General features: G+C 47.3%; 1 protein-coding gene across 9 annotated transcripts in view; it reads right to left on the bottom strand.

The window, feature by feature from the left end:
- Window positions 1–23,208, bottom strand: part of MAG (myelin associated glycoprotein) — a 70,875-nt gene that overhangs the window by 29,149 nt on the left and 18,518 nt on the right. The window contains exons 2-4 of one of the 9 annotated variants that reach the window (XM_079986035.1): window positions 11,550–11,623; window positions 5,711–5,844; window positions 1,034–1,132 (exon numbers count right to left, since the gene is read on the bottom strand). The exons of 2 other annotated variants lie outside the window; for them this stretch is intronic. The gene's annotated coding sequence lies outside the window, so the exon portion shown is untranslated. Of the gene's footprint in view, window positions 1–1,033; window positions 1,133–5,710; window positions 5,845–11,549; window positions 12,076–23,208 lie in introns of those variants that run through there. 6 more of the 9 variants (XM_079986034.1, XM_079986038.1, XM_079986036.1 and 3 more) reach the window with 6 other exon arrangements.

Genomic DNA, 23,208 nt, shown 5'->3' with positions numbered 1-23,208 from the left:
GTGAGTCTCCAACCAATTCCTGGTCATTGTCGGATATTTTAGATCCCATGGAAACACATCCTTGGGCATGGGTGAGTGGGGGAGTTAATAGCACTCTTTCGTCACGTCCAGGTATTGCCTCTGCATATTTCCACGCGGGTAGCCCTGCTCACAGAAATCTAATTGCTCAGGGAACGCATAACAATACAGAGAGTTATGGCATAAAATCTCAGGAATTCTGTTGGTAGGATATGGGTTCTCCTTGGTACAGAATCTAACGACTTTTGATTTACATTCAATCTTTATTACTGCTACAAGGGTCCTCTGTATTTCCAGGCAGACTCAGCAAGAATATCATATGCATAATCCGCCCCTCCGCCCCCACTTGTGAGTCGTCTCAGGAAATGTTGCCAGTCGTCCCAGGAAATAATAAAATTAGTGAAATGTTATGCCTGGAACAACTGATTACTAATCCTCAACGTGCCAAAAAGCACCTGCATTTAATAGATTCTTGGGAAATTAACTTATAAACCCAACTGTTGCCAGGAACATAGGCAGCATGGTTGTTATCGAAACGTACGATTTTATTTTCTACCCGAATCAGCCAGTAAGTTGCTCCATAACAGGTACATTCAAGTTCCATGCAGAAAGCAAATGCATTTTTCAAGTTTAGAAAGTGTTAAATTTCTAGTCCTTATTGTTCCAGGAGGAGCCTAGGCCTAGGCTTATGTTTTAAAATTAAGATGTCTGTCAATCTCAGATGACGAAGGAGCTGCTGTCGTGTGGCTTCTAGCTCTCTGGCCAGACCAGCAGCTACAGCAGAGAGATGAATTTTGTAGATGTTGTTGGTGAAGCACCCCCACACTCCTCACTTATGAGAAAGGAAAAGCAAATGAATTTGCAAGCATAGCAGCATGGTGTGGAAAGATAAAATGTCAACCAGTAACACATGCAAGAGAAGAACACTCACAAAGGGATCATAGCTGAAATTGTTTTCATCCCACCCTCCTTGTACTGACGGAAAATCTTAAGCCTGTGAGAAAATATGACTCACTCAAGGGAGTTCAGATGTTCTGCAGTGGAGCTGAGGACCTAAGCAGAAGACCTTCAGAGCTACAGTTCTTCGCTTCCAACAAGTTTCAGGTTGTCCACACTGAATAGAGAAACATTGCCATGTGAGTAGGGCTTTTGACATTTCCGTCAAACTATTTCCCCCCCTAAATTAATTGAAGAGATTTTGAGACCCCTATTCCTAATACCTATGTAAATGTTCCATCCTAGCAAGATGGAAAAGGCTCTCTCAATGTAGAGTTAAGGGCCCTTCTGTGACATCACTAGCCAGCAGACCAATCAGCTTGTTTCCCCAGTTGCACAGCTAGGCTGTTGCTGTGACACCAGCAGCCAGTAGACCAATCTGCTTCTTCTCTCCTGTAACAAATGCGTTTTTGCCCACTGGACCATCTAACCCAACATTGCCTACACTGAATGGCAGCAAGAGCTGTCCAGGGTTCCAGGCAGGGGTCTTTCCCATCACTTCCTGGAGATCTGAGGATTGAACCCAGGAGCTTTTTCATGCAAAGCAGAGGTGAAATCCTAGCATTGCTATATGCAAGGCAGATTTAACTTCCACAAAAGCCCAGGTGGAGTCTAAACATTCACAGCATGGAGGGCGAGGAGAGAGAAACCCACACTCAGCTACAACATTCATGGTTTGACCTTGATTCAAACTGCCTAGTTAACCCATCTCACAGGCATGTTGTGTGAGGATAAAAGTGGGAGCAACCAGGGGAGCGGGTGGGGAGAGAAACAGAAGATCTAGGCATGCTACACTGTGCTTCTTGGAGATAAAAATGAAATACACTTGCAATTCAGGCCCACTTGCTCCCATTCAGAGTTCCAGCCACTTGATTCTTCTGCAATCATTGCGTCTCCAACAATAATTCAGCATTCTGTACCCACTGAGCATGTTCAGTCAACATTTGACTCTCTTTTTTGTGGTTATGCAAACATTGGTGTTTCCCTGAGTCTGCTGACATCTCCTTCTTCTGAGGGTGTCTCTTCGGATGGTGCTGTTTTGGCTTCATAAGGACCAGGACTTGGAGAAGGGAAACGGCTCTTTAGCATATCTGATTGCAAGAGGATGATCGCAAAAAAGGCAGGACTCCCTTCTCCTCCTAGGCACAAAACCCTTTGAGCGGCTTTGAGTACAGTCGTGATCTGAATATACTTAAAAAAAGAAAGCTGAAGGAATCTGATCACAGCCGCCGTGATCAAGAAAAGGGCAATTCTTGCAATTTTAAATCCCTGCTAGCTCTAACGTGCCCAGACACCAGATACTATGATAACTCATAGACACAAGATACTGCAATAGCTTGCTGGGCTTCTCAACATCTCCAGTTCAATGATTCATCAGCAAGGCATTCTGGGCTGAGCCAGCAGACATTGCCAAAATGAGGATGACTCCTCACACCGATGCCCAGATTGGGGAGTGGGGAGAAAAGGCCAAAGGAAGGCTTGCAAAATAAACAGGCTCACCGCCTTGTACGGCTCTCATCCCTAAGGCTCGTCAGAACTGCTGTTCAGGTGGCAGGCATACCCAGAGCCAACCGCACGTTCAGGCTCCTAATTGGGCCTACCCTGTGGCAGCCAAGGCAGTGGAGAGATGCTCCTTTGCTGCCTCCAGAGCATAGCTGTCAACCATCCCAGTCCCTTATCCCAGCGCCGTGTCCCGCTGCTGTCCCTTATTGATGATGTCCCTTAAATTTTCCGGGTTTCAAAGGAAGCAGCTCCTCTCCCTCCCTCCCTCCCTGCCGGCCAGGGAGGAGGGAGGCTCCAACTGTGTTGCTTGGCTGCATTGCTCACCCAATAAGGAGTCTAAGAACGACTGGGGGGTGGAGCTTGCATGCCTTGTGCCGATCAAATCGGCTGCATTGCCCAGGGACTCGCCTTTGCTCAGCGCTTCCCAGCGGAGAGGTGACGGTGGTTTTCCTTGCTGCATCCCCTTTGCCAGGTTGCTGCGCTGTGGGAACCACCGCTTGAGGCCTCATTTGGCTGCTGGCTGGGCTTTCTGCTTTTGGCTTGGAGGGGCTCAGAAGTTGAACATACCTGTGCTTGGAAAATCCCTTATTTTGGCTGCTGGTCCCTTATTTTCAAATCTGTAAGTTGACAGCTATGCTCCAGAGCATCCTCAAATAACCTTCTGGTGGCATTGCTGCACGTGATCCAGAGGTTGGCTACTCCTGACCAGAGGAATGGAAGCCTTCTAACTGAACGGCTGAACGATTGGAGGATAAAGTCGCTCGGCTGAGGTCTCCAACGCCGTGTTGGGGGAACTAGTTCCAATTCATGTGGCCTGAGGACGTGAGCAGACCACCTGCTCATTGGATACTTGCCCATCCTGGTTTATTAAAACTAGCTGGAGTGGGGTGACTGAATGGGTCATAGGTGTGGGGAATGCATGGATTGAGTGGTTGCCCACTGCTTTTAAAGAGGCTACTACTTAAAGAAAGTAGTAACTATAGACTGGTTGCCAATACCTCTTTGTTGGCAATGGCGGCGGAGAGGGTGGTTGTGGAACAACTTCTGATATTCCTGGATGAGACCGATTACCTAGATCTGATATGATCTGGGTTCAGGCGCGGTTTTGGAGCAGAATCAGCCTTTGTTACCCGAATGGATTACTTTTGTCATGAGAGGGAGCATGAGATCACCGTATCTCATATACAGTGGAACCTTGGGTTACAGACACCTTGGGTTACAAACACTTCAGGTTACAGACTCCGCTAACCTGGAAGTAGTGCCTCAGGTTAGGAACTTTACCTCAGGATGAGAACAGAAATTGCACACCAGCGGCACAGTGGCAGCAGGAGGCCCCATTAGCTAAAGTGGTACCTCAGGTTAAGAACAGTTTCAGGTTAAGAACAGACCTCCAGAACAAATTAAGTTCTTAACCAGAGGTAACACTTAACTGCTTTAATATGTGGAACTGGTGCTGTTACAGGTAATAAGAATAATTCTGCATTTGTAAGAAATCAAACTTTTGGAACTCCCTGCCTACTGACACCAAGCAGCCATTTTCCCTTTACTCTTTATTGGGCACCTGCTAAAAACATTTTTATTCAGACAAGCCTATCCAGACATGTCTAATGTTGACAAATTTCAATGGGGAGTGTGATAGCTATAGACCAGTTGTAATGAATGAGGTAAACCACTCTGATACTTTTCGGTATATAGCTACGTTTTACAAATAATAAATAAGAATGTGCTGCCTCAGTGAAGATCATGCCACTCTGCCCAGTTGCTAAGCAACATCTCCACCTGCCATCCTCTTGTCTAGTTGACTAACATTAACCCTTACATTACAAACTAAATGATCCCTGCTTTTGCACTTCCAACAAGTCCAGCAACATCTGGAGACTGAAGAAGGCCGGAGAACGCTGTAACTACCGCCAGGTCCTCAGAACATCCCAAACCAAGATGGCTGGCCCCAATATGATCATCCTGGTGGCACAGTGGGAGATGCAGGCCCTTTTCAACCATTTCCCCCTCCCCACCAGAACCCGCACAATGTCAGCCTGTGGCACCGGCCTCGGGCGAAGATCTGCTGGGAAGCAGCAGGGAGCAGAAAACAAAAGCAGCAGTAGAAGAAAACACACAGGCTCCTATTGTTGCTTGGCTGACGGTGACACCCACTTGCCTGCCTCTGTCGCAAATGGAGGCATAAGAGCGGGCTTGATCCTGGCTGGGTGCGGCCTGCGTCAAACACACAACAAAAGCCACCTGTGCAGTTATCAATACACCTCTTGTTTCTCTGACACTCCCCTCCGGCAACCGTCCCTTGCCATCTCTCCTTTGCGCCTTTCCTTCCTACCCCCACAGGCCATACAGCAAAACCTTCTCCCTGCACACAGCTCACCTATCTTTGTGAGTGAGGTGGCCTTTCTTGTGTCCAAATACCACCGATTCAGAGCGGTCCACCGCAGAGCAGCAGACCCCTCTCCTTCCTCTGGCCATTCCTTAGGGCTGATTTGTTTATGCCGGTCTTTCCTCTCTGCATCCAATCCACACACACACCCTCTCCACCTCCCATCCCCGGCAGCTCAGATGAAGCTGATACTTAATCAGAGACACCGACACTGGTCTGTAACACTTAATCCTCAAATAGTTAAGGGCAAATGAGCAGGTAAGGTAGGGGGAGGATGGGGTTCTAGAATGCAATGGGATGCGAGAACGCAGAGGAGGAGCGCCTCTGAGAGCGTGCAGAGGGCCATCCTCTTGCCAGCGCTGCACAAAGCACTCCACCAGTCTGAGATTAAGTGGAGGAGTGTTGGTAGTCAGCAGCAAAGTTTCGGGTGATATGGCTCAGTGGCAGAGAATCTGCTTTGCTTGCAAAAGGGCTCAGCATCTCCAGGTAGGGTCGGCAGCATGGAACCCTGGATTGCTGTTGCCAGTCAGTGCAGACAGTATTGGCCTACAGGGACAAGTGGGTCTGACTGTGCTCCTAAGGTCTGAGCCCTGCCCCCAGATTCTTTCTTCTGTCTTTCTTTCTTTTTTAAGCAAACGACTAACGTGGGATAGCTCCGTTGGTAGACTATTAATTTCAAGGTTGTGGGTTTGAGCCCTGTGTTGGGTGGAATATTCCTGCATTTCAGGACCCTCACGGTCCCTTCCAACTCTATGATCTTCTGTGATTAACCCTTCTCTGAAAGTGCAAAATAAAAGTCTGTGGTACCTTTAATAGTGGTGTTGAAGAGGGGCTGTCAATCTTGCATGACACTCTGCGGCTGCTAAGCCCCCTCTCTCCTGGTCTTCTCTATCCAACGTGAAGTTAAAAGAGGATGGCCGTTCTTTTTTACATCTGCCCACCTTAGAAATTAAGCAGAGCAGGGCCCATCAGGGCAGGGAAGAGAGAGGATAATCCAAACACGACAAAATGATACGTGTGGATCTATGTGCGCACACGCATCAGGGCTGTGGAACCTGTCACTCTCCAGAGGTATAGTGCCCAGATCAAGGGAAGTAATAGTGCCACTCTATTCTGCCTTAGTCAGACCACGCTTGGAATACTGTGTCCAGTTCTGGGCGCCATAATTTAAGAAGGATGTTGACAAGCTGGAACGTGTGCAGAGGAGGGCAACCAATATGACCAGGGGTCTGGAAAGCAAGCCTTATGAGGAACGGTTGAAGGAGCTGGACATGTTTAGCCTGGAAAAGAGGAGACTGAGAGGAGATCATGGAAACATAGAATCGTAGCGTTGGAAGAGACCTAAGGGTCATCTAGTCCAACTCCCTGCAATGCAGGAATTTCAACTAAAGCATCCCTGAGATATGATACAGTGGTGCCTCGCAAGACGAAAAGAATCTGTTCCGCGATTCTCTTCGTCTAGCGGTTTTTTCGTCTTGCGAAGCAACCCTATTAGCGGTTTAGCGGATTAGCGCTATTAGTGGCTTAGCGGCTTAGAAAAAGGGAGAAAAAAGCGAAAAAAATCGCAAGACTTGCAAGACGTCCGTCTTGCGGGGCACCACTTCAAATATCTTAAGGGCTGTCACATGGAAGATGGCACAAGCTTGTCTTCCACTGCTCTGGAGGGCAAGACTCGATCCAATGGCTCCAAGTTGCAAGAAAGGAGATTCCGACTCAAAATCAGGAAGAAATTTCAGTAAGAGCTGTTCAAGAGTGGAATGGACTGCCTTTGGAAGTTATGGACTCTCCTTCCTTGGAAGTTTTTGAACAAAGTTCTACCTATCTGCTTTAGCTGAGAAACCTGCATTGCAGAGGGTTGGACTAGATGATCCTTGGGATTCCTTCAACTCTATGATTCTATGTTGCTGGACTCCAGTCAGCATGGCCAATGCTCAGAGATGGTGGAAGCTGTAGCCCAGAAACAACTTCTGTGTCACACCTTCCTTAGTCTGAGTGTACCCCCTGTGCCTGCTTGTGGCGTGCTTCCTTAGCAGCAGCTGCAAATCCCACCCTCTGGCACAGCCATGGTTCACTCCTGCCTTGCATCTCCCTTTAATACAGCACCTGGGAGCTTCCATTTTTATTTCCCACAATGCCTCTGGTGTTACATCATTCCTGGGCACTGTGGGAAATCAAAATGGCTGCTCTCGGCTGCACAATGTTTTCATTAAGAAAGCTGTTGCAACTCTGGAGGGAATGAGTTTTACATATAAGGCTCCAGTCCTAAGCACACTTGTTTGGGAGTAAGCCCCATGGAACACAGTGGGATCTTTGTCTAAGAACATGCCCAGGATCGGGGATGCAGAAATGCAAGGCTTGTGACTGGCTACAGAGTAATGCACGCCTGCCTGTTTGGCTTGAAAGTCTGTACAGCTAAGCTTCGGGTGGGCTTAGCGTATTGACATATCAGCCTCGAAAAATAGGACGCTGATTTGCATGTGCTGATTTATATGCACAAATGCAAATTTGGAAAATTATTACTGGCCTGTCATTTAAATTGGCTTATGCTGCTTCTCACCATAGTGGGAAAGGTTGTTGGTACCTCCAGACTATTTTGGGGGAGGGATTCAGACGCATACCAGACATTTAAATGTGTGCAATTGAGGCAGATAAAAGCATTGCGTTGCCCTCATACCCTTCTTAGGGTTCTTCTTCATTTTGAAAGAAGCCCTTCAAACAGAGGACACAAAGAAAGGACCGTACCCTGCAATGCAGGACGCAGGGCCACCCTAGTACAGCTCCCAGCAAAAGTAACAAAAGTAGCCTGTTTTCATCTCTCCCCGTGCCTGCCTGCAAATCTGGCAAAATACTTGGCTTGTGGCAGCTGAGCCATCAGCTGGTTGCTGCCAGGGCGGCTGCAGAAGGCTGTGGCAGGGCTGCCCTGGTGCTTTCAGCTCCTGCCTGCTCCCAGCACTTGCTCAGGTTACAAACACAGGGAGATCTTATCGCAAGGGCACCCGCAGGATGCAAAGGAGCTGAGAGAGTAGGGTGGGCGGGTGGCACGGGCATGGAAACGACAGGAAGATTGTGCGCGTGTTTCTTGAGGTTTGAGAAAGAGGCTGCTTAAGAAGGAGGGATTAGCTGGGAAAGGCGATTAAAAAGATGGAGAGTTTGGCTGCCTTTCTCTCTCGGAGAGGAGGAGAAAGGGTCTCGCTGGTTCACAGAGAAGCTGGAGGAAACTGGCTGTCATCCCGACGTCCTGTTGCAGAAATTATCTGTAAATCTATAGCCACACTGGTTGCTTGGTTTTGGTTTGCTGGAGAGATGGAATGGCCAGCAGAGTCTGGATTTATTTAGAATTCCTCGCCTCCGTTCCTTTTGGCTGTCATACATTCTCAGCCAAATTTGTGGTGCTGCAGATAAGTTAGAACACATGACGTTTCACCCAACCTTCTTCCACCACCCTCCCCAACTCCCTGCCACAAAGTTTGGGGTGCTTTTTAGGGAGGGCTGGCAGGACTTCCCCGTGCCCCGCCATCCTCGTGTTTCAGAACATATGCAATTGCTCCTCAAGAGCGCCTGTTATTTCTGCTCTGCACGCCGCTGCAAGCTGGAAGCGAGCCCTAAGTCAGAGGTGACTGACCTGTGGTCCTACAGATGCTGTGGGACTCCCAACTCCCATCAGCCCCAGTGGCATGGCCAATGGCCAATGGCAAGGGGTGATGGGAGTTGTAGTTCAGCGACATCGAGAGGGCCCCAAGCTCCCCAGCTCTGCCCTGAGTGAACTCTGTAGGACTTGCTTCCAAGCAGATAGGCACAAGATTGCAAAGTTATTTATTCAATTTTGGGCACTGTCAACCAAGTCCGCTCACCGGTGATCCTGTGATGTGTTACAACATAATTTAAATCAAAAATTGAAACAACAATCCAGGCAAAATAAGAGTGAGTCACAATATATATTAAATATACAGAAATCAATAGACATGGATAATTTAGGGCCATTTTTCTAAATGCAAGCAAAACTCAGATACAACCCAGAATAAAAATTTCAGCACATCCATGTGTAGCAGTGGACTAACGTCCCATAAATGCCTGGACAAATATTGGCACAAATTATACTTCCAAGAGGAGGGCACTCGATATTGAAAGTGAAACCACCGAAAAGGCCCTGTTCTAATGAACGCCCCCTGGTGGTGGAACTGTGACATTGGTAATGGTGGTTACAGGTGTGGCTTGCCCAGTGAGGTGCAGCTGCAGGTGTGCAGCTGAGGCATTGGCAGCTGCAGGCTCCACCAATGCCTCTGACCTTGCTGCCACCTTGGACCTCCCTGCTCTTGGTAAGCAGCAGGGGTGCTGACCCTGGGAGGCCACTCCTGTGGCTCTGCCCCACCAGGAAAGCTGCTGCCTTGTGTTGCTATAATCTAGCGATGGAGAACGAGTGACCCTTCAGATGCTGCTGGACTCAGGGTCCCAACAGCCCCAGCCAGCATAGGAGACGTGCATGGACGATGGGAGCTGGAGCAACATTTGGAGAGTTACAAACAAGGAAAGAGGCCTGCATTCCAGATCTGCAGGTCAAAAGCACACCCCTTTTTCCTATTTTGTTTGTTTTAATAAGATTGCTTTATTAAAATCTGTTTAAATAAAATTGCTGAAGTTGTTGGGAGATTTAATAACAGCCACCATTTATGCTTTTGTGGCAGGGGAGGGGGAGGGGAGGTGTATTCTGCTTTCTAGCAACTGAAGCTGCAATCCCTAACTGAGCTGGGAAGCGAGGGCCCTCTAGATGTTGTTGAATTACAGCCTCCATCATCCCTGACCACTGGCCACGCAGGCTGGGGCTCCGTGGAGGTTTTTAAGCAGAGGTTGGATGGCCATTTGTCATGTGTGATCTAGCTGAGGTTCCTGCATTGCAAGGGGTTGGACTAGATGACTCTCAGGGTCCCTTTCCAGGAAGCCGCAGCTGTCCGATCCCTACATTACTGAGAGCAAGTACTATAAAACCCAGTGGGATTTCCTTCTGAGTGGGCATAAACAGGGTTGCTCTTTATATGCATTTCAAGAACAGACCACGGAATCCTGATGAAATCTGCTCCCCCACGAAATTGCTGCCCCTTTCTCTACAGACATCTGAAATGACACAGGCGAAGACAGGCACCCAACAGACAGACAGGCATGCTGTGTCCCCTTAGGGCTCTCCACGCTCCATTTTGAACACCTCCACCCTCTCATCATTGTCCTCTGCCTTCGATGTCAGAGTCTGTCCACCCAGCCTTTGAACAGTGCTCCTGCCCAATGCCATCAAGATAACTGTCAGCAGACGCTCCGTTTCTTCCTCAAGGAAGGGTCCATCTCACCCCCAGAGCCAAGGGAAACAAACCCCCTTAGCGATGATCAGGGTGGATGTCTGTTCAGACCCATCAATCGAGGGGATCGGGCCCCTTTCATTTCCCAGGGCTGGCATCACCCTACAGGCTTCACACGGATAAACAAGCTGCTTGTCCCCGTTTGCAGAGCAAACAAAACAAAGCACATTTGTGTCTCCTTCCAGAACGGAGAACAGTCGCAGGAGGCAGGCGCGATTTATAGACAGGCTTCTTTAGCACCACCACAGCTCCTGCCCTGACCTCTGTGGCCCGAAAGCACCGGGAGCTACACCAAAGCCAGACTGCTCACGTTCATCTCCAGATCAGTTTTGCCTCCTCTGTCTGGCTAGTGAGTCTGCACAGTTTCAGGCAGAGAGAGGGCTTTTAAAAAAACAGGCGATGCCAGGAATCGAACGGGAGACTTTCTACCTGCAGAGCTCACATTGTAACACCGTGCCAGGGTCTCTCTTCCTCCAAAGGACAGAGAGACACGCAAGAAGCAGGGACCCAGCCCAGGGCCGAATATCAAGCTATTTCACTGCCTTAGATGAAGATCAATCCTTACCCCAGATTTTTCCCCTTCCCAGTTACGACGTCTTTCCCCTGTTCTGGCCAAGTCAACAGGCATATTTGTTCCAACCAGTTTGTATGCAGCAAGGGAGTTGCAATCAGTAAAAAAAAGCATGATGGATGGAGCCAATTGGCCCCAAACCTCTGGCCCTTCTGTCCCAAGGGGCAGAGGAGAACTTGAGACTTCTAGGCAACTCCCTGTAGTGGGGATCAGGTTGGGCAGGACGTAAAGGGGTGTCAGCAAATATATTGCCCATGGTTCTGCTAATGTGACATAAGAAGGGGCAGAGGTTCTTAGTGGGCTCATGTATAGCCCGCCTTTCTTCCAAAGAGCTCAAGGTGGCATGCATGGTTTACCCCCACCGTGTTTTTATTATCCCAACAACGACCTTGCGAGGTAGTTTAGGCTGAGAGACAGGGGCAAGCCAGAGGTTACCCAATGGGCTTCGCAACAGGGTAGGGAGTCGAACCCAGTTCTCCCAGACCTTAGTCCAACAACACCCAAACCCCCACACCACACTGGCTGTTTGCATGTGGGGCAGAGCCTAAAGCAGAGTTTGTGACAATGCTTCCACCAGGACTGCTGGGTCTAGAAACCCAGCTTCCAAACAAGCATCCTTCTATATTCAGGCTGGGCTTAATCTTAGGAAAACAACTCTGCAAGAACCCCTGAAGGGGTCCTGCCCAAACTCTACAGAGACAAAAACTCCTGCTGCTCTAATGAAACTTACCTTTTAGCAGCGTCGACAGGCGTTCTCTCCTGTTGATGCTTCCAGCATCGAGTTTGGACCAACGGGTTGGGGATCTGGAAGGAAAAGAGCAAGCTGAACCGGAGCCCGGGTTGTCTCTGGAAGCAGAAGGGCAAAAATGATTTCCACCTTGGAGTCAGCAGATGGAAGCGGAGCCTCTGGTTCTGATGCTGCTGGCCACTAACAGAGACAGGGCACTTGGGCCTGATGGACAGCAGCAAAGAGGGACGATGGAGTCCTAGCCGGGGTTGAAGTGATGCTGCAGACCCTTCTGTCCCAGGACAATTGCCACCCTGCCTGTGGGCTTCTAAGAGATCTCAAGGGTGGCTCAGCATCCGTAGGTGGAATCTGGGCAGAGCAGGCAGCTTCCTGGGCACGCGAGTGTCAGTGGGTGCCCGACTATGTCAGCTCTGCATTTCTGCAAGCGGAGCCCACACACAAATTCCACCGGCTATGTGTGCGTGTTGGGGGGGGGGGGGAGAGTGAAAAGACAGGCTGCTGCAAGTGGGGGGGGGTGCTTGGCTTAGTACATTGGCTGCTTCTCTCGCAGCACATCTTCCTTCCTCTCTTGTGGGTGGATGTGATTTGGGCTGGGCCTTGGGACTCCCCTAAAAGGAGTCGGTTTTTAATTCTCATCCGCCTGCTCTCCTGCTTCTTGCGTTGTGCCATTATCTAGCAATCAGCTAAATACCTGTTATCCTGAGCAGCTTGCCTGCCTGAGAGCAGCATGAGATCCTAGCTTCTGCACTGAATTCTGGGAGAGGGGCCGAGGTCTGCATGAGCGACCAGGCACATAGGAAGCTGTTTTTCCTTCCGGACACATGAATTGGTTTACGATTGACTATCCAGGGGTCTCAGGAAGGAGAGGGCCTCCCCCATCTCTGGACTGCTGCCTTTTAACTAGACTTGCCAGGGATTGAAGCTTTAGCATGAAAAATGTGTGCCCAACCGCTGAAAGTGCCTGCGGGCCATCAATATTTTGTGGGTGGGATTAAAGTGCAAACCGGAATGTTAGGGGCCCTACCAGACTGGTGGATTTTTTAAATGTTGGGTACATTCTACATATGGTTACCAGATTTTTTTTCAATGAATCCAGGGAATTTATTATTATTATTATTATTATTATTATTATTATTATTATTATTATTTTGGAAGCTGAGTAGCAACAGGGAGTCAGTAGTGGGGATGGTGAGGCAAAAGACCCTGGGCCCAAGCACACATGCATATTGTATAAAGGTGCAAAGCCCTGTGAAACATAAATGCGCAGCGTTTTTGAAAAACTGGGCTGCCTGCGACTCCTGAGCCTCCCCCGATCTGTCAAAACAAGGGGAAGGGGACAGGAGATTGAGGAAGGCTCGGGAGTCATGCGCGGGTGGTGCGCCATTGCCCAGGAGGGGCACAAGGTGCATGGTTTCTCTGCCGGGCAAGGTGCAAAGCCCTTCTTTCGCACCCTGTGAAGCATAAATGCGCAGAGTTTTTAAAAAACTGGGCAACTGCATGCCGCCTGCCCATGACTCCCGAGCCTCCTCCCTGTCTCCTGCCCGCTTCCCCCTTTGTTTTGACTGAAGGGCTATGCACCTTGCCTGACAGAGAAACTGCTCACCTTGCGCCCCTCCTGGGCAGCGGCCACCCACTTGCAACTCCTGAGCCTCCCTCGATCTGTCAAAACATAGGGGGAAGGGGGCAGGAGATCTGTACCGCCGGACGTCCCCGGTTCCCCTTCGGCAGTGGCGGTGGCAGCGAGCAATGAGCAGCTCCTGAATCCAACCAGAGCCAACTGCGCTACCAGGCTGGCTCCGGGCTGCTGAGGCTGCCGCTGCCACGTTTCCTGGGGACAGATTTGCAAATCTGGGGACTGTCCCCGGGAACCGGGGACATCTGGTAACCCTATTCTGCAGCATGTTCTTAACACAATAAGGCCCCCTCTGAACTATACATTTTAAACAGCACCATACCACTTTAAACAGTCATGGCTTCCCCGAAAGAATACTGGGAACTGTAGTTTGTTCAGGGTGGTTAGAGTTGTTAGGAGATCTGTATTTTTCTCCCAGAGCTGCAATTCCCAGAGTTCCCTGGTAAGAGTGACTAGATTTTTAAACCGCTGTGGAAGTTGTAAATCTATGAAGGGAACTGGGGTCTCCTAACAACTCCCAGCACCCTTAACAAACTACAGTCCCCAAGATTCTTTGCAGGAAGCCATGGCTGTTCACACTGATACAATATTGCATTAAATGTATAGTGCAGAAGGAGACTACAGTGGTACCGCGGGTTAAGTACTTAATTCGTCCCGGAGGTCCGTTCTGAACCTGAAACTGTTCTTAACCTGAAGCAACACTTTAGCTAATGGGGCCTCCTGCTGCCGGCACGCTGCCGGAGCATGAATTCTGTTCTCATCCTGAAGCAAAGTTCTAAACCTGAAGCACTATTTCTGGGTTAGCGGAGTCTGTAACCTGAAGCATATGTAACCTGAAGTGTATGTAACCCGAGGTACCACTGTATTATTGCAGTAGCAGTGGATTTATTCTGCTTCACTTTGTTCTAGGGTGCTTCCCCAATGCTACCACTTTACTTCTTGTCTGGAAGGGCTATAGTGTAACTAAAGCAGGACAAAAATAAGTAAACCAGAACATTTTGGGTATAAAACGCTATAGGATTTCAGAGGGAGGTTACGGGATGTGCACTGCTTGGAAATGAAGCAGGGTGCCCACTCTGAAACTTTTGCAGGGTCAAACAGCATTGAAAGCGGGAACATGTGCAGCCACCATAATAGCATCATGAATATGCAATCCAAAAGGATGTCTGGAGGGGCTGTTGGTTTGTGCATTTAAAGTGGATTACAACAAATCTCCACTAAAAATGAATCAGACTGTTTGCTGTTAGGAAAGTGGAGGGGAAATGTGTAGGATGAACCAGCAATTAATGGGAAGACATGTAAACACCCCACCAGCAAATCAAGATGAGCGCAGGATGAGTGTTCATTGTCATATAAACAAAAAACACACAAAAACGACTACACATTCGTCTAACCACCACATAAGATTTGTGCAAGCAAATTAGAGTCTGTGATCAATAAATAGGTTGCTTGAAGGAGCCCTGAGCTACAACCCCTCACCCAAAAGAGAGGACCATTGATGCCCTAATTGCCCTATTTTGTTGTCCCTATATTTGCTTTTGTGTGGATAGAGATTGAGTTCTCCAGGCATTAGGCTCCTTTCCGGTGACTCCAAAAGTTAAATATCTGAGCGGATTTCTTGGTCGTAGGGTGTGCGCACTCAAATGCATGTGCCTGGGTGCAAAGAGTCGAATGCTGTTTCCCTCACAGCCCCCCTAAAACCGCCCCTCTGGATACTATATACGTCACCAAATGTGATTGCTGTAGCTCATCCTAGGTAGGAGCAGTCAGATCCAATGACGAACCTTCTCGTAAGCATTCTCAGGAAAGACTGCTTTGAAAGCCAGTGAAGGATAAGTTCTTTCCGAGCAAATTAATGCAACATTTGGAAAGCAGGGAAGCTATGCATCACTGTGTGTGCACATGTACCATACACTCAGTAATCCTTAGGCTGTGAAAGTATCACCTGCATACACATACACAAGTTTCCCTATTTTTGTCTGCAAGATGCTGGAGGTGAGAACGCTCTATTTTCAGAAGTGGAACCGTCTATTTTCTATTTCCAGGTGTGGAATCAATGGCCATTGGCTATTAGTCAGGAGAAGAGGGAGCTTCAACCAAATGTTGCAGCGTGGAGTGCTCCCTGATCAGAATCCCAGCCACCCCATTCTGTTTCTCTGCCCCACCCTCCTTTTCCACTCTTTCCTCTCCCAGCAGATGATCAGTACCCTAAATTGGCTGTATTTTGCTGTATTGGGGCAGGCGGGGGGAAATGGTTTATATATGACAGTGATATGTGTTGTGCAGGATGCGATCCATGAGAGGCAGTCAAGTACAACATTCCTTGTAATGCTAGAGAAGACATGCCAGGAAATGTTTGGTCCAGCCAGTTGAAACTTCCTATTCCTCCTGGCTGGAGCATCCTTCCTTTTGCACGTGACAGAAGGTGGGCGTGACCTAACCTGTCCAGGTAACAAAAGGACGAGTCATGCAGTATACTTTTCCATTTTTAAATTCGTTCTTTGCTTAACCAGCTTTTTAGCTAGGACTGCTCTGCTAGCTATCAGCTAGCAGAAGCACTGGGATTACTTTCCCATATGGGGTAGATCCACATGTACATATTTGTAACTAAGTCTGCCTTCAGAGATCCAACTGTGGGACAGAGGTAAAGAAAGATCTAGAAATATGGTCAAATTTGAGGCTTTCCTTGTTAGGCCGAATTGCTGTAATTAAGATGAATGTATTGCCTAGAATGTTATTTTTGTTTCAGACATTACAGATTGTGGACAGATTGGACTGTTTCAAGAAGTGGCAGAAAGATATATCTAAATTTGTCTGGCAGGGCAAAAAGCCCAGAATAAAATTTAAGATATTAACTGATGCAAAAGATAGAGGGGGGTTTGCCCTGCCGGACTTAAGATTGTACTATGAATCGGCAGCTTTCTGCTGGTTGAAAGACTGGCTACTTCTTGAGAATACAGACATTCTGGATTTGGAAGGATTTGATAACAGATTTGGTTGGCATGCATATATATGGTATGACAAGGTTAAAGTTCATAAAGGATTCAAAAACCATATTGTTAGGAAAGCATTATACAATGTTTGGATTCGATACAAGGATTTGTTGGAAAATAAAACTCCTAGGTGGTTATCACCAATGGAGGCTAAGGGGGTGAAGAAGCTTAATATGGAATCTAAATGGCCAAAATATTGTGAAATTTTAGAGCAAGAGAGTGGAAAAATTAAATTACAGAGTTTTGAGAAAATAAAGTCCAAGGTACGAGATTGGCTTCATTATCAAATATTGGAGGTGTTTAATCAAGAAAGGAAAATTGGCTTCCAAGTGGAGAAATCAAAACTAGAAACAGAACTGTTAGAACCCAATACTAAGAATTTATCAAGAATGTATAACCTGTTGTTGAAGTGGAATACACTAGATGAGACAGTTAAATCAGCTATGATTAAGTGGGCACAAGACATTGGTCATGATATTATGTTTGCTGACTGGGAACAGTTATGGACCACCGGCATAAAATTTACGGCATGTAATGCCTTAAGAGAAAATATTATGAAAATGATTTACAGGTGGTACATGACCCCAGTCAAGCTTGCGAAAATTTATCATCTGCCCAATAACAAATGCTGGAAATGTAACGAGACTGAAGGTACCTTCTTTCACCTTTGGTGGACTTGCCCAAAGATTAAGGCCTTTTGGGAAATGATTTATAATGAAATTAAGAAGGTACTTAAATGTACTTTTCATAAGAAACCAGAGGCATTTCTTTTGGGCATGGTCGGCCAATTGGTGTCAAGGAAGGATAGGACATTTTTTATGTATTCCACCACAGCAGCAAGGATTCTTTTAGCAAAGTATTGGAAGACACAAGAACTACCCACATTGGAAGAATGGCAGACGAAAGTGATTGACTTTATGGGACTGGCGGAAATGACTGGCAGAATCCGTGACCAAGAGAAAGAGACGGTGGAAGAAGATTGGAAGAAATTTAAAGTATATCTTAAGAACTGTTGTAAAATTGATGAGTGCTAAAATGTCAAGGGAAAGGAAAAAATAGAATTATAGCTGTAATTGATTGATGAATTAGGAGAAGAAATTGGAAAAGAAAATAAGTTATTATTTAATTAGAGCGAAGGGTTGTTGAAAAAATTTAAAACAAGGATGCAGAGAGGGGGAGGTAAGGGGAAGTCCGAGAAAGAAGGTTTATGAAAAAAAGGATTTGAAATTATACTTGTTTATATGTTTTTGTATGTCTATGTGTGTATGTTATTTTCTTTTAAATTTATATTGGAAAATCAATAAAAATTATATTTAAAAAAAACAACCAGAGATCCAACTGTGAACTGATGTAAGTAAACTTCTTTTATTGAAATATATATACAGTGGTACCTCGGGTTGCAGATGCTTCAGGTTATAGACACTTCAGGTTACAGACTCCACTAACCCAGAAATAGTATGTCAGGTTAAGAACTTTGCTTCAGGATGAGAACAGAAATCACGCAGCGCCAGCACCAGAAGGGCCCATTAGCTAAAGTGGTACCTCAGGTTAAGAACAGTTTCAGGTTAAGAACTGACCTCCAGAACGAATTAAGTTGTTAACCCAAGGTACCACTGTATATATAAAAAAATGTCCAGTAGCACCTTAGAGACCAACTAAGTTTGTTCTTGGTATGAGCTTTCGTGTGCATGCACAATTCTTCATGCTATCAAATGCCAACAGTGCTCTTCACGAAAGCTCATACCAAGAACAAACTTAGTTGGTCTCTAAGGTGCTACTGGACAATTTTATTTATTTATTTATTATATATTTCTACTGCGTCAGACCAACACGGCTACCTACCTGATTCTTCTATTGACTTTGAATAAGACTATGGCGTCTTTATTCTTTTAAGAGGGATTCAAGGGAATTTACCAGGAACATACAATTCAATCTGAAGACAGACTGAATTGTAGAATAGGGAGAGGTTCACATGAGCTTGCAACCAGCTATCTGCTGTGCATGTAAAAAGGGGAATGTAACTCTGCTAAGTAAAGGAACTTCACTTCGTTAGGAAGGATATAAATAGACAATATATCCTCTCCTGACACCCTGAACATTCCCGCATGTTGGCTATGGAGAGCTGGGTCGCAGCATAGAGTTAAAACTATGGAACTTGCTCTTGCAGGAGGCAATGGTGGTCACTAACTTGGAAGGCTATAAAAGAGGATGGGATAAATTCACATGCTTCTGAATACCAGTTGCTGGAAACGGTAGAAGGAGAGAGGGTTCTTGTGTCCAGATCCTGCTTGTGTATTTTCCACAGGCGTCTGTTCCGCCTCTGTGAGAACAGGATGCTGGACTAGACGAGCCACTGTCCTGGAGATACCGAGGATTGAACCTGGGACCTTGGGCATGCAATGCAGATGCTCTAACACTGCGCCACAGCTCTTCCTTCTCTGGACAAGAGGAGATGGGGCCCTAATGGGTGAGGTGCTCTGGAGTCAGGATTCCTGCGTTTTCCAGTTTGGCTGGGGGGCGGGGATGGTTTTTGCGCTGATCTGACGCACAGTGAATCCAGCTGCGTTCATCAGAGCACAATCTCCTCCAATTGAGCCTTTCTACTGGGAGGCATTCCTGACACGCCCAAAAACGCATTCTTCACGTTTCCCCCTCCTTACTGTGGGCAGGCACACCTCCCCAGACCCAGGAAAACACAGTTAAGTCACAAAAGATCCCTGTTTAATGGTCCCCCGTGTTTCCAAGCCACCAACATATCCATTGCCGGGGAATCTACAACATCCTATCCTCTCTCTCTGCTTGTGTCTGCCTCCACAGAATTCCACCCTCCCCTTCCTCTGCTGGATCATTTTGCAAATTGCACCATGAGTGTCCTTCACTCGGTGACAGTTAGGGACTGTGATATTATTCACAAGGCAGGAGCAAAACAGCCTGGAGCTGCTGCATAGTTGCTCCAGAATGGAAAATGGTCTCCTCCTCCCCGTCCAACAATTGCTCATGAAATGCAGCCGCCTCTGGGATAGAGCACAGCAACAACTGAACAATCTAGATGACAGCAGCAAGCAATTAACTAGCCCCCAAAAGGAACTAATCCATGTTTACAGCACCTCAGAGATTTGAGCCCACTCAGGGATGGCTGTGGGCAGGATCTCTTCATTGCAGGGGGTTGGACTAGATGATCCTTGGGATTCCTTCTAACTCTACAATTCTATGATTTTATATAATCCCACTGTATTAGTCATTCTGCATTGCTTCCCCGAGCTTCCCCAGGCTCGATTAATTTCATTGTACACAGGTTGCACATTGACAATAAAGGTGTTGTTGTTGTTGTTGTTGTTGTTGTTGTTGTTGTTGTTGTTGTTGTTGTTGTTGTTGTTGTTGTTGTTGTTTTGTTACAGCATTGTTGCTGTCTGGAGAAGATGCACTCTATTTTTATTTATTTCATTAAGAATTACTTTTTACTTGACTGCAACCTTCCCCACTACCCCGCAACCTCAAAGTTTTACTGCAGTGCAACAAAAGTGGGACAAACCCAGGACATTTGTGGTGTAAAAAGCTGCACGGTCTCTGCAATGGGACACACACTGATTGGGAACAAAGCAGTATGTCCAACCTGAAACCTTTGCAGGTGCAAACGGTATTTAAAGTGAAATTGTGTATTGCCACCTTGATGCCATCATGAGCACAAATAATCACAAATGCACAACGAAAAGGCTGTCTTGAGGGACCCTTAGTTTACTTATATGCCAACTTCCTCCCCTGTTGGGAGTCAGGCTGGCGTGCACAGGCTTTGCTGACCGTCTTCCTGTGCAAGCAGAAGCCAGACCTGCTAAGTTTCTGCAAGGAACCTGAATTGTGTGCCTTCAGAGCATGCACAGACTATACCCAGACTGAAACGGAATATAGGACCATTTTGCCCATGTTTCTGGGTGTTGTCTTCGCTGGCTGGTTCAGTAGGGTCTCGTGCTGAGAATGGTCTATTTTGATATAGAAGAGGGGGAAACTTGTGGCCCTCCAGATGTTGGACTACAACTTCTAGCATCCTCGGCCACTAGCTATGCTGACTGGGACTGATGGGAGTTGGCGTTCAACAGCAGGGTTTGTCCACACAGGAGCAAAATGTGGATCTGCACTCGCTTCTGCCCCCATTAATGTAGGGCCTTCCACATGATACCTTCCCCCCGCTCAGTGTTCTCCTAGTCTCCAACACCCACTTTAAATGCAAGGTGGGTTTTTTTTCCAACTCTCGGGAAATCTGAAAGGGCTAGGATTGAGAAACCCTGCATTTAGAAGTGTGCGGAAGGTCTGGGTCAACAATGGGATCCTGCGGCTGCGGCTGCATTCATGTTTTGCTGCTGTGTGGATAAGCCCCGACATCTGGGAGGGCAGAGGTTCTTGATTCCCGTGATAAAGAAACAGATGGACGTGAACCATTATTTGGAAATACATTTAATTCTGACAAGCCACTAGGAATGTCAGTTATTGCTATAGCCATTTCACAGACTGGGCAACTGAGGCTTAAAGAAAGAAATGGATTCATGTTGTCCTTGGCAGAATTAGAACAGGAGCCCCAAACTTCTAGGTCTATGTCCAGCGTCCTACCACAGGGATGAGGAGCCTGATGATAGTTGTAGTCCAACAACATCTGGAAGGTGAATCTGACAATTTTGGCTTCCCCCATTTTCTCATTTTCCCACTGCTACATTCCATTCTCTACATTTCCATGCAATTTGCATGCAGTTTTTTTCCCTTTTCCCTAATGTGCTTAGGAAAACTAACCAGCCTTTTAGTGCAAATTTATCCGAATGTACACAGATCTGTATACAATTTCACCTAACATATGCATACTTGCAAAGCAGTGTCCCCTGATATAATGCATTTTTGAATGTTGATTTTCCTTATACGTGCATTTTTAGGCATGCTTCACAGCAGGACACGTATTTTTTGCACATATTCCTGGCTGGAGGAAGAAGTAATGTAAAATTCAGGGAAGCCAGATGTTATGTATTCAGTGTTTGTTTGAGCTTGAGTCTGGACTAAGGAATTTGAGCTCCTGTGTTCTGATTCAAGACATGACGTCCAATCACAGAACATTTCAGGATTTGGGCCTCTCCCACTGGCCCTTGACCTCTGAGTCGTGATTTGCAGCTTGGAAGTTTAGACAGCCAATCACGTTGGGAGTGGGTTTGGCCCAGGCTTTCAGGGATGTATATAAGCAGTTGCTTTGCCCCTGTTTCCCAGTTCAATAAAGGTTCTTGCTGTTATCACGGTGTCTTGCCTCGTGGGAACCCACCTACTCTTCAAGTGACTCTTGAAGGGTGGCTCTGTTTCGGTTCTGGTACAGTGGTGCCCCGCAAGACGAATGTCTCGCAAGACGAAAAACCCGCTAGACGAAAGGGTTTTCCGTTTTGGAGGCGCTTCGCAAAACGAATTTCCCTATGGGCTTGCTTCGCAAGATGAAATGTCTTGCGAGTTCCTGCGGGTTTTTTTCTCTCCCCCCCCTTTTTCTAAGCCGATAAGCCGCTTATCCGCTAAGCCGATAAGCTGCTAAAAGCCGCTAAAAGCCACTAAGCCGCTAATAGCGCTAATCCGCTAAGCCGTCAATGGGCTTGCTTCGCAAGATGAAAAAACCGCTAGACGAAGAGCCTCACGGAACGGATTAATTTCGTCTTGCGAGGCACCACTGTACTGCTTTGGAAAGTGTGGATTTGGAAATGTAAGAACAGCCCAGTAAGATCAGGCCCATTTGCTACAGCATCCTCTTTTCACAGTGGTCCATGGGAAAACCCTCAAGTAGGAGAGATGAGCACAACCTCTCCTCACCTGCGGCTTCCAGCAAACTGATATTCAGAGAAGCACTGCCGCCTCTGGCAGAGGAGCCCTTGTTGCCAAGAAGCCACTGGTACTCTCCACGAATTTTCACACCCTCTTCTAAGGGCAAACTCAAGCACATTTCTCTTCCCTCCCCCAGAGGTAGCTGCATCTTATTTTAACAAGCCAAGCAATCCTTACAGAGCAAGACCTCCTGTGCAGCTGTGACCCAGCTGACTCCCCCTGTGCCAGCTCCTCAAACATAGAGGCATTAGGTAAAAGGGTGTGTTTTAATCGCTCGGGCTTTTGTACTGAACTCTGAGTCACTGGCACGGAGCCCACCTCCCTACCCTTGCCTTTCCAGCTCTTGCACCCTCCTCGAGCTCTGCTGGCGTAAAGCAAGCAGGGATAGGGCCCTAATTATTAGTGTGAATCTGCATCAATTGGCAGAGCATATGGGGGAACGAGCTCCGACTTCCTGTAAGCAGCAGCTCCCCGTCTGCCTGGGCCCGTGCGCCGTGTGCACATTGCCATGGTGAACTCAATTGTGTTGCTTTCGCAGCTGAGTAAACAGGCAGGCCTTCGTGGGGATGCTCCCTCGAGCTCGCAAAGGAGTAGAGTGAGATGGTCCGGAGGTGGGTGGGGTGGGGTGGGGTGATAAAAGGTAACGTTCCAGAACGGCCTTCCCTAACTGAGTGCCCGCCAGGTTTTGTTTTGCTTTGGGATGACAGCTCCCACCAGAGCACAGTTACTCTGTGGAACTCACTGCTGCAGGAGGCAAGGACAGCCAGCAAACAAGATGGCACACCAAATGCAAACAAACCATGAAAAAGACTCTATAAATTGAAAGTGGAGACACCACAGTTTATGTATCTTTCCTTGCTTGTTTTTTGTATCACAAAATAAAGTAAAGGTAAAGGGACCCCTGACCATTAAGTCCAGTCGTGACCGACTCTGGGGTTGCGGCGCTCATCTCGCTTTATTGGCCGAGGGAGCCGGCGTACTGCTTCCGGGTCATGTGGCCAGCAAGACTAAGCTGCTTCTGGCAAACCAGAGCAGCGCACAGAAACGCCGTTTACCTTCCCGCTGGAGCGGTACCTATTTATCTACTTGCACTTTGACGTGCTTTCGAACTGCTAGGTTGTGGATCACAAGATATCACAAAACAACCTTCTATAAAAACTAGATTTTTTAACAACAACAA

Source organism: Podarcis cretensis (genome assembly GCF_951804945.1).
Source record: "Podarcis cretensis genome assembly, chromosome: 8".
In the NCBI taxonomy this organism is placed as follows: Eukaryota; Metazoa; Chordata; class Lepidosauria; order Squamata; family Lacertidae; genus Podarcis; species Podarcis cretensis.
The sequence above is the reverse complement of the archived record's forward strand: the minus strand, read 5'-3'. Positions and strand labels throughout refer to the sequence as shown.